This window comes from Pyxicephalus adspersus, chromosome 1 (assembly GCF_032062135.1).
Source record: "Pyxicephalus adspersus chromosome 1, UCB_Pads_2.0, whole genome shotgun sequence".
In the NCBI taxonomy this organism is placed as follows: Eukaryota; Metazoa; Chordata; class Amphibia; order Anura; family Pyxicephalidae; genus Pyxicephalus; species Pyxicephalus adspersus.
In genome coordinates this window covers 168,707,259-168,724,492 of record NC_092858.1, presented here as the reverse complement: position 1 = coordinate 168,724,492, position 17,234 = coordinate 168,707,259, and the positions used below count along the sequence as shown (strand labels likewise).

General features: G+C 38.8%; 1 protein-coding gene across 2 annotated transcripts in view; it reads left to right on the top strand.

Moving 5' to 3' along the window:
* Positions 1-10,703: 10,703 nt before the first annotated feature.
* Positions 10,704-17,234, top strand: part of TMPRSS2 (transmembrane serine protease 2) — a 40,687-nt gene continuing 34,156 nt past the window's right edge. The window contains exon 1 of one of the 2 annotated variants that reach the window (XM_072398323.1): positions 10,704-11,002. The gene's annotated coding sequence lies outside the window, so the exon portion shown is untranslated. Of the gene's footprint in view, positions 11,003-14,701; positions 14,852-17,234 lie in introns of those variants that run through there. The other variant, XM_072398322.1, reaches the window with a different exon arrangement.

Here is a 17,234-nt window from a genome sequence, read left to right as displayed (position 1 = left end):
CCTCTTAACACAATACAGACACACATTACCTGGGAAGGGCCAAGGCGCAGGGTCTAAGCAGTAACCAGGTCTTCTCCAGAGCCTCTAGGGGTGAGGATGATGCACTGCTGGTTACGGCCAGGTTTCGGTCCTTGGGCACACCAGGGTGGGCAGGATAATGCACAGTACTAAATCACTAGGCAAAAGATATGTTAAGAAGGCCGGAGTTTGGGCAGGCAGTAAGCTAGAAAGGTCAGGGAAAACCCAGGGAATCCAGAACCAGAAATCCAGGAAATAGTCACCAGTGACACAGGGGCCACTGCAGACATAGGGAACACAGGAGACACTGGAAGCCACAGGAGGCACAAGTGACACGGGAGAGACAGGGATTGCTGCAGACTCGAAGGAACACTGGAACAGCACAAGGAAACAGGCAGGGAAACAACCGACTGGGCAATAAGGGGTTAACACAGGATCTGGACAAGGAGAGCACCGAATAAAAAAGCAGGTGAAGAGGAAATGCTCAGCAGAGCTAGGGGGCTCTGCACCAATGGAGACACTTTGCTCGAACACAGAGTGCTGTGTCTGAACCAGCTAAATAGCCAGGGATGATTGGGAGGCTATTTCCTGACTGGCCAGCGGGATGGGCGAAACTGATAAATCTTGGAAAACCTGGCGCCCCCGGGCTCAGAACTGCCCTCATGCTCAGCAGAGATGCCTTCTCTTTAGCGAAGAAGAGGTACGTGTGACACATGATTCGCTGCTACCCAGCAAGAGTCGATGCTTTACTTCAGTTACAAGGCCCCCATTAGCAACAAATACCAGGAGACTAATTATAAGCTGGGTACTCGTTGGTACAGGACACCTTCTAATTTTTCCCAATGTCGATGCCACCTGCTGGAGATGTAACTCAGCTCTGGGTACTTTATTGCATGTTTTTTGGGACTGTCCAAAGTTAACTTTCTTTTGGAACGGCGTAGCAGATAAAGATAAACTCACAGAAGTCGACATTAGAAATAGACCTGAATTGGCGCTTCTTCATATTTCCAACATGTCACAAAAGAAATACAAGTGCTCTTGCTGCAAACATTCGTTAAACTCCACTAAGGTGTGCATACCAGTTGGTTGGAAATTTGACAACCCTGCAACCATTAGCCAATGGCTGCGGAGAGTGGGGGATGTTTATTATATGGAAGATATGATGACCTCAGGTACTGATGACGTTGAAAGATTTAGGCAGACATGGTTCTGTTGGATCCAGTTTAACACCACTTCTGAATATAGTTCGCTATTACAACATTCTCAATTGCTTGGGCTCTACTCCCACCCCTTGACCCCTCCCCCTTCCTTATTTTTTCATCATTTTCTTATTTACAATTATTCTATTTTTCTAGTTCGTTTAGGAGACAAAAAATACACCAAGATACTGTGGGTCTTGAAATTTTTGATGATGAGTGATTTATACATCTGTATCCTGTATGTAGTTACCTTTTGGTTTTTATAATTGTTATTTTGTGTAATTTGTGTATTTATGGTATATTTGTTATGGCACTGATGTGTTTGACCCAAATGTGTCTCTCAGGCTCCAGGACCCTAACAATCCAATATTTTACAAAACTCAGTGAAAAGACACACAACAGAAACATCTCCTAAAGCCCTAAAACTCACACAAATATATATATATATATATATATATATATATATATATATATATATTTATGAATACTTATATATATATATATACCTATTATCCCTATTTTTTATTTTTTGTTGAAACATTTTTTTTCCTTTTCTTTCATTCTGATCCACTATATACCATATAAAAGATACATAAAGATTCTCTATAACAGGTGTGTCAAACTCTGGCCCGGCACGTCCTTTTTTGGCCCCCAAAAGAATTCCTAATATGAATGTCAGCTGTAGTTGAGGAAAAGAGAGAAAGAAAGAGGTTTGAGGCCCTGGGTAGTTCTTTGAAAATAAATTCGTGTATTCAAACTTTTTTTACATTAATAGCAAATTGTAGTACATGCAGATACAGTATTTCCCACTGTCCTGTTAGACATTTACAGGACAGGGGTTCAGCATACTATACATGTAGACAAAAAAAGTGATTAACGTCACACGAAAAGTTTTTTGTGACCGTATCGTATTGCATGCTAATCCGACGCGTTTCGCCACAGTGGGCTTTCTCAGGGATAGGTATTTTAGCGTACTAAACAGTCTGGGTATACATGTATCCATTATTAGAGTAGTGATCAGAATGGTTAAGATGAAGAAAATGGTGTATAAGAGTAGGATTCACAGCTGTGGAAATTGCGAGTAAAGCTTAATATAGAAGTATATATTCCTGAGCTGGCTGGGTCTATTAACAGGTATAATCATAAACTACAACACCTAGCAATAATCACTGCACACCAAAAATGAGGGAGGTAGTAGTATTACCTTAGCACAGATATGATTCTCTGCGTTGAACACTGAACGGTGGCCCAGGGGTTAGCACTCCGGTCTTTGCAGCGCTAGGTCCCAGGTTTGATCCCCAGCCAGGACATTATCTGCATGGAGTTTGCAGGTTCTCCCCGTGTCTGCGTGGGTTTCCTCTGGTTTCCTCCCACATCCCAAAAACATGCAGTTAGGGTAATTGGCTTCTCCCTAAAAATTGACCCTAGAGCACATTAATGACATATGACTATGATAGGGACATTAGATTGTGAGCTCCTTTGAGGGACAGCTAGTGACATGACTATGTACAGCGCTGCATAATATGATGGTGCTATATAAATACTGTATAATAATAATAATCATCCATCAGAAGATTGTAAGGTAAGTTGGAGGGGAAGAATGATGCCTTCCCAAAATCTTGAAATGGAGTATGGCAGGACCCAATGCAGAGAGCAGAACAGCTGAGTGTCAGTAAGCAAACTGCGAGACAGCCGGATAGTTTGCTTACAGACACGCTGCTGTGCTGAGGGCCAGGTGCAATTCATGTGGAAAATGAACTCATCGACCTTTGATATCAAGAAAAGGTGATGCAAGGTTAGTGAGCCACCTCTCTGTATCATGTAAATGTAGTTGAGGAAAAGAGAGAAAGAAAGTAGTAACAACGTGCCAGCTGCAATTCATATAAACTGCTGTTCTATAGAGTACAATGCCACTACTACAATTCCCGGCATCACTCGTGTTTCTAGACCTAGGTCTCTGCTTATTGCGTGGCCCCGCATTTTATAGATGCAAGTGATGACGGGAATTGTGGTAGCGGCATCACTCGTGTCTATTAAACAGCAGCCTATGCGTGGACCCTGCAGAATTTATACTGACAGGTTATATCAATAATCAGGATTATTATGATCAGGTATTATCATAGAACTGTTGCTATATTGTTTTACTGTGCCAGAGAATGCAATGTGAACCAAATGAATGCAGCAATTCACATCACAGCATTCTCTGGCAAAGTAAAACAAATAATCTCAATAAGAAAAAACAAGAAAACATGAGAAAAGCATAAATAAATATGCAGTGGATTGATCTAAATAATTTACATCAATCTACTGCATATTGCTGCATGCTCTTTTCATGTGTTCTTCTTTCTTCTTATTGAGATAGTTTTTTCAATAAATTTCAAGTTAGGCCCGCGACTTGGTCCTAGTTTTTAATTTCGGCCCTCTGTGTATTTGAGTTTGACACTCCTGCTCTATAAGGTCAATATGTAAGTTAGCATCATCTAGTGGTGATTTTCGTGTACTGCATAACAATCATGCATATTGATTGACTTCAATGTCTTGTTAAACTAACATTTAAACAAGGGAATCTGACATTCCAGGTCAGTGACTCCAAACACACAGGTAGATGCCGAGTATTAATCAAAAGGATGCCAGCCATGAAAGTTTTCATTCTTCTCACATAACATAACCACTGCTCTAGACATTGTCTCATTTAATTTTATTCCTCATTAGGCACACAGGATGTAAATGCACTTGGTGTGTACAAAATGCTTTTGCAAACCCAGATATGGCCTTGTAAAATTACCAATGACCTCATCACTGTGTTGCACATAGCCTGTGCAAAAAGCAGAGACGTGAGTGGGGCCCACCAGCTCTAGTCAATACAGGCGACCTGCAGAAAACTACAGAGAGACGTATACAAGACCACCAGTGAAATGTGAAAAAGCTGAACTAAGCATGTGCAGTGCCAGCTCTGCTTGCCAGGGAAACCAAGCAAACCCAGTTTCCCTTTCATGTTCCGGAGTGCGTGTCTTGGCAGGAAATACGTCATCCCAGCATGGCCAATCAAGCTGGCCAAAGATTGTCCCTAGGATGAAGAAAAAAGAAAGATGGCGGCACCCTGCAGTGGAACATGGATAGGTGAGTAGAGCTGCTTTAGCTTCATAATATTTGGTTACCTGTGAGTTTAGCTTTAAGGGAAAATACTAATCTAACACGACGCAGATGCTGGTGTTGCTCCTATCAGATACATTTATTTTACCAACTCACAGATGAAATTCTTGGTGGTTACATTGTACAATTTACAGTAATAACAAAATACTGATGGAAAACTGAGACTGGTCATCAGCTGATACAGATCACATAAGAGCATCATTTATGTATCGTTTCCTCCTGCATCCTGTCACCAAGTACGTTTATTGTAAGATGTTTGCATATTCTTTATTTATTCCTGTAAATATTCTGAGAACTGTAAACAAAAGGGAGAAGGAAGCAGGTCATTGATCTGTTCCCCAAACAGGAAGAGCGTGAATATTTTCTGGGTGAATACATAAATTGTTCCTATTAGGAAATCCAGAGTATTGACAAGGCAGGTGAGGTAAACCTGAAGACTAGACCAGCCTGCTTTTCAGAAGGGTGAGTCATGCCAATCAGTTTGTAAAGACTTAACAGCAGAGTCACGATTATGTGAGCAGATAAGAGTTTGCAACTAAAGCCTGCAAAGTGCAGACAAAGTCTGAAACTTCGGTAGGGACTAAGTTGTCTTAATCCTCGTACAGTGGTCCAATGGACGTCAGAGCATTGTTGCTGGAAACAATATTTTGTGATTGTTTCCAATGACATATGAATGAACGAACACTGTACACACAGCACTGTTCTATCCTATCGAGAGGGGAAAGGGGGAGGTCGAGTGAACAGCTGTTGTACTTTCCTGCCTAAGAGTTAAAGCGGAGATATCACTAACCCAACAACCCAAGTAAAAATTTTTTTTAAACAAAACAAAAAGGATGAAGCCTCCCGCAAACTTTACCACTGCGGCAATTAAAACTGAATAGGAGTGCAGAACTTCCTAGGATACCCAGGAGGCTTCTGGATTTTCAAGCATGCGTAGGAGGGGCTTTTTCCTGTAACGGGGAACAATTGCCAATCTCACACATGCGCAGTGGTATCGGCACACTTTTTTTCCCAAATACAGCAGGCTATGTTACCCTTTCTTGCGCCTGCTGAGTGTGAGAACGGGTGACGTAGCCAGAAGAAGTAAGAAGACTAAAGGAGATGGCAGCGCCTAACACTTCTTCTGCGATGGGACCAAGTTGAAGAACAGGATGGCGCAGCACCCAAATGAGGACAGCGACAGAGGCTCTTTGGAAATAAATGTGAGTGTGAGTTTTTTCCTTTGGTTTAGTACCACTTTAAGCCTTGTACAGAGATCCAATGGATGTCTGAGGATTATTGCCGGAAATGATCTTTTGTGATAATTTCCAGTGCCAGATGAAGAAATGATTGCTGTACAAACAGCGCTGTTCTGTTCTATGGAGAGAGGAAGGGGAGGTCAAGCGAGCAGCATTTTGTGCTCTCCTGTATAAGAGTGAACAGTTCCCAAGGGGTCGTTCTTTAATCCACTATGGTGGATCATTGGAAATCATTCTTGTAATACACCATGGAGTTATTGTGAAATTTCTAATATAATTTTTGTCAATAAAGGGTTCACACACAACAAAGTTTTTTTGATTTTTTCCATTTGTGAAAAATAAATATCCATTCATCTAGAGATAGCTGCAATGTTAGATGATTAGGGTAAATCCATATGATTTAGAATGATCTTTCTTTTTTTTGACAGAACAGGGGAGAGTTAGATTGGTGTTTTTCAACCTTTTTAACATGGGGAAACCCTTAAAATAACTTTTAGGTTTTCATGGAACCCCTGCTATATTTACCATGGTGGAATGATGAACAATGTCAGGGGACTGTTGTACATGTTTGATTTTCGACCAAGATGAGCACAATCATTCATCTCGAGCAGCTATTATTATGTGTGTATGTAGCTTTAGATGTAAACTATTTGAACACATTGACAAAGGGGGGATGAAAGCATGGACAACAAATTTGAGGAAATAGTGTGTTTGATGGTAAACCAGTTGTAACTGAGTAACTGGTGTTCACTTGGTTAGCATTGCCATAGGCAAAACCAGTAATTATAGTGTATGTGTAGGCACTTGTTTTTCTCCGTTATTTTTTTATTGAGGATGAGGAAAATTTTGCAGTTGCTATTGCAATAATCATAACAACAAAGCTAAACTTTATATTAGCTATAATGGAAGAGGAAAACAGTCCACAGCACAGTATGGCAAAGAGGTAAAGTTGAAGAAATGGTGGCCAACCCATGTTAATTTCAAGGAACTTTGCTGGGAGTTCAGTCCTCAAAGAGATCTACAAATCCAGAGGTCCATGGAAGAGTCATTTGGTCAAAGGAAGATAGATCAAGGCAGCTGAACTGGAGGGGATCACTGGAAGTCTTGTAATAAACCATGGGCATAATATGAAACATCTAATATTATTTTGTTTTGTTAAATTTGGAAGTCAATAAAGGGTTCCCACACATCAGAGAAATTTTAGTTTTCTGTCCATAGTACAGATTCTGACAGAGCAGGGGAAGGTTAGACTAGGCCTGTCCAACATATTTCTATGGCCATAATCTAGTATGGCAAGGCCATCCAAAAATCGTCCACTATTGGAAAGTACGTAATCACAAATTTACAAAGTAGGGCTATGTACACACATCAGATGATAATTGCCCGATACATGTGGTTGACTCGTTTTGGGTGAGAATCTAACATGTATACAGAGGTCACCTGATGTAGTTTATGGATTTGTCCGGATGGATCCATGAATGACTGATGGGGAACAACCACTCCACAAGTCAATGGAGACTCATTTTCCCCCTCCCTTTCCATAAAACAGAACGGCATTGTGTGTAAAGTGCCTGTTCCTTCATGCTACTCTTTTGTTGCTGGAAATGATCACCAAACTGTAAATGGATAGAGAACTGGCTTTAAGACCGCACCCAGAGAATGGTGATTAATGATTCATACTCTGAATGGTCTAAGGTTATTAGTGGTGTACCCCAGAGTTCAAAGTTGTGACCTTTACTGTTTAACATCCTTATAAATGATAAAGAGTTTGGGATTAAAAGTACCATTTCTGTGTTTGCAGATGATACCAAACTATAAAATGGAATTAGGTCCATTACAGGATGTCTATAATCTACAAGCAGACCTGGATGTACTGTTTGATTGGGCAGCCAAGTGGCAAATGACATTATTATTGATAAATGTAAAGTTATGCACTTGGGCGCTAACAACATGCATGCTTCATACTGTCTAGGGGGAATACATTTGGGGGAGTCAGAAATGGAAAAGGATCTGGGGGTTCTGGTAGATCATAGATTTAATAACAGCATGCAATGCCAGGCTGCAATATCTAAAGCTAGTATAGTACTTTCTTGGAGACATAATCCTGCCCCTGTACAAAGCATTAGTCAGACCACATCTGGAATATGCAGTCCAGTTTTGGCCACCAGTTCACAAAAAGGAGATTGTGTAATTGAAGAGAATGCAGAGAAGGGCAACTAAACTAATAAAAGGAATGGAGGAGCTCAGCTCTGAGGAGAGATTAGCTGAACTGAATCTATTCTCCCTTGAGAAGAGATGTATAAGGGGGGATATGATCACCCTGTATCAATATATAAATGGCCCATATAGAGAACTCTCTTCCCCATTATTCACTTTGAGATCAGTACAAAAAACAAGAGGGCACTCTTTGCGTCTGGAGGAAAAGAAGTTTAAGCTGGATGATTTCTAAAAGCACAGAATATAACTGGGTATTAAGGCTTTCAAGTAAAAAAAACAGTGACTGTTGATCCAGGGAACAACCGATTGCCTCAAGGAATCAGAAAGGAATTTTTTTACCCCTGTTAAAGCAAATTGTATTGGTATTGTTTTGTTTTTTTTTGCCTTCCTCTGGATCAACTATGTCCAGAGGGTTTTATATCTTGAATATGTTTATTTCCCTAGAGTAGAACTTGATGGACCTATGTCTTTTTTCAACCTAACCTACTATGTAACTATGTAGCTATGTATTTCCAGTGACCAAAAATCAAGCGTGTGTATTCAGCTTAGGAGTCAGCCCCTTTTGTTCAATTTTATTGCACTTTCCACATTGGGGATATAGATAACAGAAGAAGAGCCAACACTTGGCAAAACCTAAAGCCGCCATCATGTGATGCTCTGGTCCTAGGCCACCATGGATCTTTCTTCAGGTGTCCATGCCAGTGACTGAGGAACATAGACATTTCTAATGGCTGTCCAGCATTGGTGGTCCTCTATGGATTCAGAGAGTAGAATAAAAAAAAAAAATGATCTCTTCTCCTGTTTCAGTGTTTGTTATGTACATGTTCTTATCAGTGTAGAATAATGTTTAATGAAACAAGTAAACATTAGCCAGGTAGAGAGCAAACAGACTTCAGACCTATCTCAAGAGAACAAGTCAATATAAACATTCACGCATAGAGAATGCAATGTAAAAATAGAAGCACAGTGTGGAAATTGGAATCTAATTATTTATAAATACAACATCATAGGGGCAACACAATCAAGATTTTATACTTTGACCAAGTTAAAATAAACAGTGATAATTCTGAGATAATATTGTAAAAATTCAATCAGATGAGTCAGGATTTGAGATCCATGATTGCTAGTTGCCTTTCTGTCTATAATTAACATCCTTTTTATGAGTATTTGAACTTGAGAACTGAATATAGGATTGTTATGTATAGCCCAAGTATTTTGCATAGACGGTCTATGTTAATCCTAGAGGCAATCTGTGTGTCATAAAATTAAAATGTAAAAAATGCATAAAATGTTTTTGCACTAGATTGCCAAAAAGTCTGTCTTTTCTTTCCTCTTTCCATTTGTATTATATGACTACAGACTTGGCACTGTAGATACTTGTTTATCTTGTAAAAAACACATCCCTAGGGGTAACCACAACTTCATAATAATTCAATCATCAATATTTTGAAGTATCAGAGATGTCTTTTCACTTTTCTGCAGAGCTCTTCTGTAATTAAGCAAGGACTTGTATTTCTCAAACAAGACACTGGAACACTACAGTTTTGAATACCTGAATTTGGGCACATCTCCTACCTATCAGTGTGTGCGAAATGTTTCTTAACCCCATTAGCCGTATACCCAAGTGTGGCTCGGGGTAAAAAAAAAAGCTGAAAGGGGTAACCCCGAGCCACAACCCGGGGTAGCTAAAAACATTACAAATAAGACTTACCTGGTCCCATTGGCGTTCTCCGGCACCCTGCCCGTCAGATCCTCGGGCTGCGTCCTCTTCTTCCGATCATCAGCCGGCGAGTGCACTAACATTCGGTGACGTTGGTTCATGTGTCCCTGCGTATTTTTATAATATAATATATAAATTATATTATATGTATGTTATATATGCTACTGTACAGTTTTTTTACAGGTTTCAGTATTTTTATGCACTCTTGTTTTACCAGATTTTTGTGTTTTATTTATTTAAAGTTTATTATTAAACTTAATATTATTAATTAATAATTAATATTCTTCTATTCTTTCATGTGTCCCATCTTGATTGGCCGGGCCAGGGTGATGTAACTTTCAAGCATGCATGGAGTTCATTCTGTCCGAGCAGCTTGGGGGAATGCTGGACTACCCGAGAGTACACTGAGTTGTGCATGCAAAAGAAGACAGCACTCAAGCAGGTAAGTATATCTTATTCAAGATGGGATATCTCCTACCCTTTTCTGCAATACAGACCTGCCTGATTTCCCATTCTCAAAGCAGAGCTATAGCTTTAACTACAACTGATTTGGTCATGTATGTCAGCCCAAGCAGCAACGTAAGTAAACCCAAGCAGCAAATTTCCAAATCCATAAAGTTCCACTTGTTTCTGCTTTGTCTTATCTGATATCATTATCTATCTTGCACAACTCCAATTATCACAAACTCTTCTTCAATTAACTACTAATCCTTTCACATTAGAATACCAATTTAAAGATTTATCTTTTTTCCGCAGGCAATACAGCTCATGCGATCAGATATCCATCAAATGGCAGTATGACAGTGAAAATTTAAGAAAATAATTGTTTCAAATAATCTGTTTTACTCAATTATAGTAAAATGAATCCAGCAGTGCAGACTAAACATTGTGAAACACTTCTCAGAAATGTCTTTCAAGGGAGTTCCCCAAACTACAGGAATATTTTTATTAAAAGAGCCAATGCCTTGAGCTATATTGTATATAAATTGATGTAAAACCTAACAAGAAACCTCTTCTATAGACTAGATGAAACTAAAGTAAATAAAAGCATTTAGTCATATCTGTTCAAACAGTGCAAAAAAACAAGGCAACTAAGCATTGAGTTTTAATTGTATCCAAACAAGTACAAAAATGTAATATATTGCAGCCTTGCTAGTCCTTCGATGTAATGGCTGCATGAATTTCATTACTTTTTAACTAAATACATTTCTAAGTTAAAAAAAAAAGTTGTATTTATTTATTCATTAAAATAAACTAACAAAATGTAATACATTTGAATACTGATAATGTTTTTTGCAGAACTCGGATCATGTCCTATAAAGGAATTTACAACTTGAAGTATTTTCTTTGCTATTGTTCGGAGGTTCAATAAACCAGGATATAATTTATTACAAGGAACATCAATAACTTACATTAACAAGGTGTACATTCAATTATTACATGTATCGGATCATCAGGTATGGATTTCCTGGTTTGAGTCATTTATACTTATATACGCCTTACATTGTAGATTTTCCCCAGTTTATCATTTAATAGTTTGCATTATAGATTGTGTTACTGAAAAAAAAGGTTTAGGTAACTTTACAGAAGTTCTGTATTCTTTATGGACTTTGTTGTAACTTTTAGGATAAAGTAATGGATCCATCTTGATTTATATTTGTAATTCAGGATGATAGTGGTGGTAAGGCTCCTTAGTACTAACTTAGCAATGCCATATTATTGTTGCTGACTATGTTTATCCCTCTATGACCGCAGTGGACGGGTTCTGGCATCATGACGTCACTCTGAATGACACATAGCTCCCCGTACATGTGCGGTCCGGGGCCCGTGAGTTTAGTGGTCTGTAGCTCTGAAAATGTTGGCAACCATTGCAATAGAGCACCTTTGGGATGTGGTGGAGCAAGAAATTTGCATCAAGGATATGCAGCTGACAAATCGGCAGCAACTGTGTGATGCTATCCTATCAATATGGAACAAAATCCCTGTGAAATTCCAACACCTTGTTGAAATGATACCACAGAGAATTACAGCAAATCTGAACACAAAAGGGAGCCCAATGGGGTACTAACAAGGCGTACCTAATAAAGTGGCAAGTGGGTGTATTAGGAAAGCAATTAGAAAGGGAGACATTGTGGATCATCATGCTTTGAAGTTTGAATGGGGAGACTTGTCCCCATTTAACCTCTAGTATCAGGGAATGCACACAGGATTCCCAGGGCTGCATGAACGAATGCAGCCCTGAGAATCCATTGTGATACCGGGGCACTAGAAGCTAATTAACCTCTAGTGGCCGGGGATTGCAGTGGAACTGCAGATGAACTCTAAATAGAGTTTCTCCATTAAGATTTCATCTGCAGTTGAGTTCCTACGGTCACCAGGCTGTATGGTCACCAGGAAGTTCCACTGCGATCCCCAGGCACTAGGGATTAATTACTCTCTAGTGCCGGGGATCGTAATAATTTCCTTGATCTTCCCATGGTTTCACAAAATCGGTTTGCCGAAATTTCGTGGACCCATCAGAGGTTTGCAGAAATTGTCACGAGCATGCCAGAGGCATTCTCGCTCAAGCCTATTCAGAACTGCAAATGTAAGCATTTCTGTAACCTGCTACTCCCCCCTGTCCAATAGAGACTCCCCTCCTCTTTGGGCAGTAGACTAACAAACCCTTAGTGGCTAAAAGGTAACACTAACACAGTTAGGATGTGCTGAGCAGGTGGAACTTTATTTGGCCACTGGCCAGTCAGAAACAGAAGGCAAAACCTGTGAGAAATGGGTCAGGGAGAGCAGGGAATAAGGTATGTTTTTGTCCCTTAACCCCTATATTTCCAGCATTTAACCCAAGCATTTTGGGTTTGATCTGAATTTAACAGCAGCTCAGAGTAAAACTTTAAGAACTGTATAGTGGTAGAGTAATGCATACAATCCATTACCCTCCAATTGTTGTATATTTACACCAAGACACATTAAGAACTAAGTAACAAAAGCTTTAAACAATGGATTTAAATGAAAAACTTTCAAAAAGGTGTTACATTGTTTCCTTTTTCTGATACCACAAATACCCCAGATTGTTCAGCTGAGGTGTCAGTTTATTCATATTAGGAAATCCTCTTTAGATACTGCAAAGATCTGTATTCAAGGTAAACATTGGTTCACAGATCACACACCTAAAGCTGCACTATATGGCAAAACAAAAAGGTAAACATTTCTCCAAAATCACTTTGTAAAATCCACTTTATATTCAAAAGTTCTGTGATCAGTCTGTCCATGTCCAAGGTCATCGCTCCATTCCGCATTGTCTTTGTGCACACGTACCATTTGAGTGACCCTTTTCCTTTGACCTTATGGGGAAAACAAATTGTAATTTTACTTCTTCCCTTCCAATGAGAATAAATCCATGTTTTCAATGATCTTGCACTGCTCCATTTAACTGTCAATAAGAGAGAAAAAAATGCATGGTCTTTTATTCAACTTATTGGAGTTCACAGAGAGCTATGGACTTTTATCCTTTTATTGGATATATAGGAAAAGTTAATTACATGCTCACCCATATCTGGAAGTCAATGGAATGTTTTTTTTTTTCTGTCTCAGCAACTGAATAGAGCAATATTATGGCAAAGGAAAGCTAAGTATATGCATTTTGCAGAGGGGAGCAAAGGGTCCCCTTTACGCTACCATTCAGTTGGATTTCCAATCTCTGATATTATTATAATGTTATTGTTCCTTTAACTCTGTTTCTTATGAAATAGCTCTAGCTTAGTTGTTCATTGATATCTATATTTTTATCACTGTTATTTTTACATATATTTCCATGATAGTTCCAACAAAGCAGTCCTCTAGGACCCATTTGCAGTGATTTATGTCTCATGTTAATGTGCATTGTGTTAAGGCAGCCTGTTAAAAATAAATGTGCTTTCAATAAACCCTACTGTTCAAAGGAAAACAAAAATGTTTTAACCAACCTTGCACTTGTGGTGCTCTGCAATGCCTTAGGGCATTGGGGGCGTCATTTGCAATTAATAACAATGCAGCGTTGCATGTTGCATGTGTTACCACAACACAGAAGTCTAATGAGCCCTTAGAAATCCCCAGAAAATTAAGTAGCAGACTTGTTTTTACAGACCTGTAATGCAAACCTGAAGCAGGGAGAGCGGTAATGTAAACAGGGACAGAAAAATGTATGAGCTATGGCAGCTGCACCCATAGTTCTTTGCTTTGCACTACTTCATCTAGAGCAGTGATTCTCAATATGGGGGAACCTTTGAAATAACTTTCAGGTCTTCATGGAACCCCGTCTATAATGAATAAATTCCCAGTAAATTAGAGTGGTCATCTGTGGGAAGAATGCCTCTTACATTGAGAAGATTGTCACCCTTTATTATTACACAGTATTTATATAGCGCCAACATGTTACGCAGCGTTTTACAAAGTCCATAGTCATGTCACTAGCTGTCCCTCAAACAGGGCTCACAATCTAATGTCCCTATCTCAGCCACATGTTTTTTTTTTTTGCAGTCAATGGTCAATTTTTTGGGGGCCAATTATTCTATCTGTATGTTTTTGGAATGTGGGAGGAAGCGAGAGTACCCAGTGGACCCCCATGCAGACATAGGGAGAACCTGGAAATTCCATGCAGATAGTGTCCTGGGGGAGAAACGAACCTGGGACAGCACTGCAAAGACCAGAGTGCTAACCACTGAGCCAGCCTGCTGCCCGTGCCCCATTACAGATAGCCAAAAAGATCATTATTGTCACTTAAACTGGCCTAAAATGCACAAACTGCTTATTGTTCAAAGAAGCCTCAGCAATTTCTGGAGGAAGCCTGGTTGAGAAACACTGATCTATAGCATGGAATATAGCCTAGTTTCTATTTATTATCAAATTTGCTACCTTCTGCAATTCTGGTTTCCCCACGTTAACACAGTCAGTAGAGGTGTATATGATAAGTGTATGTACTGTGTCATTCTGCATGCCATGGTGATGAGCGCACCTGATGGAACGAGCCTTAGGCATTTGTTTTCTCCAGTCTTCTTCTTCCCCTGAACAACATAATTAGAAATGTTTTGCAAGATCCCCAGGGCTACAAGACAGAGCCATGGAGCTGCCTGATTCTCAGATTCCTTGTAAGGAGGCCCTGCCCTGAAAGGGTTAAGGCTAGGAATCTGCCTCTCTTACCTTACTAGGAGGTGTGAGCTCAGAGCCTGGGGGAGGAGAAACTTCACCTGTGTCAATAGGTAACTCATTCTCTGCACTGATTAGTAATGTGCAGGAAGCTGGGGACTGAGCAACACACTGTCACAAAGACCCAGGTAAGACATAGCTCCGAATGTACCTTGCTGTGATTTGATTGCTGTGAGTCCTATACATGGCCTGCACAATGTATATTATATATAAATATATATATACCCCAATCTAATTACACATGTGCATATCCATAAATAATGACTGATCATTTATATACTGAACTTTAATATGTATTTAAAGAATGAGGCAGAATGTTGATGCTGTGTGTATATACATATTCAGCTTTACAATTATTATACTTGTATAAATGTATATGTATTTATGCGGAGTTAAAATAAATTGGAAATATTTATAAATATAAATATATATTATAAATTTAATATATATCTTTGACAAAGAAGAGAAACAGTAAAAAATGTAGCCAGTTTAGGTGACATTAATGATCTTTTTGGCTATCTGTAAAGGGGCACAGGCAGCACAGTGGTTCAGTGGTTAGCACTCTGGCCTTTGTCGTTCGTTTCTCCTCCAGGACACTATCTGCATGGAGTTTGCAGGCTCTCCCCATGTCTGTGTGGGTTTCCACTGGGTACTCAGTTAGATTAATTGGCCCCCAAAAAAATTGACCATGGAGTGCAAAAAAAACATATGGCTGAGATAGGTACATTGTGAGCCCCTTTGAGGGACAGCTAGGGACATGACTATGGACTGGCAAATATAGAAAAAGAAAGACATCTGGAATGTGTGTGTGTATATATTTTTTATATCAAATCATGTGCAATTTCATAGAATTGCTTTGTTTGAGAGATTTTTTTCTCTCCAAAAATTGTCCTTACTTTTTGAATGTTGATCAGTTTTGCAATAAAGCTCTTGTTTGAGAATATGATGAACCCTACTTATTTTCAGCTCAAATTATTTTGGCTTTTTTATTTATGTGTATGTTAGGTTCAGGGCCCCTTTTATATGTGTACATTGCCAAAGGCACCCCCTGGTTCATTAACCAACACAAATGCACTGCGGTGCACCAATGCTTTCAAGAACAAAATATTTATTTATAGTTTTTTGGGGGGGATTTTTTTGCTTGTTCTGGTGCCTTGAGTGAGCTTTTCTTAAAGCAATTTATGTTCTCTGTTACTAAAACTCATTAAGACAGGCAGGTTGTAAATTGTCCCTTAAGGTGTTTTAAATGTAGAATTTTGTGTAAGCGCAGTTCTCTATTTTCCGAGTCGAGTATGTGAACAGGTAGCAAGCTGAGATTTTAGTCCTATTGGGCCCGTTGGGAAAGTATACAGTGAGGGTGTGTATATAAGTGTGTGGGTATAATTTTTTAGATATATTTATATAATAGTTTGACCGCTTATGTGTACAGTATTGATATTCTAGGATGTTTGGCTTTATTCAATAAAACATAATAATTCTCATCTGCACACAACAAATAAAAACGTGTTCTAACTGCCCTTAAGGAGTATGAACCCTTCAATAAATAAAGCCAATATTTCCTTACAATATCTTTATTTTTTACCTCTTATTAACAAGTCTAATATCCTTACATTACCTTACAATTATAATGATTTGCTTTTAACTCAAAACATTTGTTCTTTTTTGTGTCAAAAATATTAATGAATATTAATCATTGAAAAATTATTATTTTTGGATATAAAAAAATTGGGGTTTATAACTATAATCACTTCTTTAATAATTAATTTGTTAATGTGGGTCAACATATACAAAAGTATTCTTGGAATAATTATTTTAAATGTTCCTTGTGTGCATACAGACGCATCTTGTATGTTCCATTGCTGCACCTTGGTTTTATAATATCAATTGTATGTTACCCCTCTGTTTGATTCTTCATATCTAAGATACCTTCTTTATTTTATTGCAACATCTCTATCTTTTATACACAAATTTTTAATGATGATCTGGGGAAGTCAAGTAGAACATTTAGCTTTTAAATGATATTCTTAGTTTGTGAACAAGTTTCAAAAGTTTCTTCATTGGAGTAAGCCGGATGGTGGCTGAGAGATGTTGTTCTACCTGCTGTACAAAGATATTTCAAAGTCTTGTCTTGGTCTTTATTCAAGTAAAGTTTTAGGTGATATTTCAGGCTTGTCCAGAGACCTGTTCTACTTGAAAAAATATTCCTCTGTTAGGGACCATATAACCAATGCTATCATTTAAACTATGTGACTGTACACCAGTTGGATATGGAATTTCCCTGGTATGGTCATAATTCTGGTATGTTATAGCTTTATAATTCCCATCAGGCTGCCCCCATTTCTATTGGCCTGTTACAATGAGGGGCTGCTCACTGGGCAATAGAATTGTGATATGAATGTGATAGGAGGTGGTGGGAAAGCTCCAATAATTTCAGTGTGAAACCATTTTATGGTTTTTAGTGATTAGGTGAAAAGGGCAGATTCCCACCTGCAGCAGGATTAGGCAATCCCG